Raw genomic sequence first — 1593 nt, 5'->3', positions numbered from 1 at the left:
AAAACAGAAGTGGATCTGTGGCTCAACTGGTAGAGTGCTTGCCTTCAGCAAAAAAGCTCAGGGACAGCATTCAGGCCCTGAGTTCAAGCCCTGAGACTGGCACCAAAAACAAAAAAAAAAAGGAAAAAGGAAAGTAGGAAGAAGACTCAGTCCTTCCAGTTTCCTGGTAGCTAGGCAGAGCCACCCCTTCCCAGGGGCCAGGGGAAGTTCCTTGATTAGACTCTAATGTTGTTATAGGAAGGACTCCTTTGTCTTTTGTTCCCGTGGCTCACGGACCTGCCCTCTATGAAGTTCCTCTTGTTGATTGTCCTTATGGGGTTTGTGGAGAATGCTATGCTATTATTGCCTGCTTCCTGCTGGTGAAAGCCTGGGGCCTAAACGATATTTTAAGTCTTAATCAGCCCAAGGCTTTGCAGAGAGGTATTAAAATATATATTACATAAACTTCACCATTTTGTCTTTTTTTTCCCCAGTCATGGAGCTTGAATTCTGGGGCCTGGGTGCTGTCCCTCAGCTCTTCAGCTCAAGGCTAGTGCTCTACCACTTGAGCCACAGCGCCACTTCTAGTTTTCTGGTGGTTTATTGGAGATAATCGTTTCACGGACTTTTGTGCCTGGACTGGCTTTGAACCTTGATGCTCAGATCTCAGCCTCCTGAGTAGCTAGGATTATAGTCATGAGCCACCAGCACCCGACCTTGACTGCTTTTAAATGTAGTGTTTGTGGTATTAAACTTGTGCAACAATTGACACTATCCATCTCCCAAACTTTCCATCTTTTCAAACTGAAATTTCATATGTATTCAGAAATGACTTCTCATCCCCTGCTTGCTCTCATCTCTGGCAACCATCCCTCTACTTTGTATCTACAAATGTGACTACTCTAGGTACCCATCCAAGTGGTATCAAGCAATATTTGTGCTTTTCTGTCTGGTTTATTTCACTTAGCATGTCCTCAGGGTTCATCCATATTGCTCCTACAGCCAGAATGCCAGCAGCTCATTCAAGTGTCTGGAAAAGTGCAAGTGAGGCTCGCTCTGCCAATAAAGGCCAGGAGAGGGCGATAGTGAGGCCAATGTAAGAAGGGACTTGCTCCTCCAGTTTGCTTCACATGCCTGCTAGTAGTAAACAAGGCCTTCCTCAGGCCCCAGCAGGTTCTTTCTGATCTGCCATCAAGTCTACTTGGAAATTTTGTCTTTTTCTTTCTTCCCATTAACTACAGAACTGGTCACAGTCCCCACCTCAGAGATACCAGCAGCCAGCTGGACAGGATCAGCCCCTTAGAGGTTTGGGTTTCTCCTGCAAGCTTGAGTCACTGGACACCAGCTCCAGATTTAGAGGTATGAGTGTAAGTTCTGTGAGGCCCCTCTGGGTTTCATAGTTTAGTAATTTCAAGCCCTTTCCCTTGTTTCCCAAGTTCCTGGGGTTACAGATGCTTCTTGCTGTGTCAGCAGTGCCTCCAGGATAGAGAATGTTTTTTTTTGTTTTTTTGTTTTTTATTTCCAGTCGTGGGGCCTGAACTCTGGGCCTGGGCACTGTCCCTCAGCTCTTCAGCTCAAGGCTAGTGCTCTACCACTTGAGCCACAGCGCCACTT

The sequence above is a fragment of the Dipodomys ordii genome, unplaced genomic scaffold (assembly GCF_000151885.1).
Source record: "Dipodomys ordii isolate 6190 unplaced genomic scaffold, Dord_2.0 Scaffold6, whole genome shotgun sequence".
Lineage (NCBI taxonomy): Eukaryota > Metazoa > Chordata > Mammalia > Rodentia > Heteromyidae > Dipodomys > Dipodomys ordii.
Note: the sequence above shows the minus strand (reverse complement) of the source record.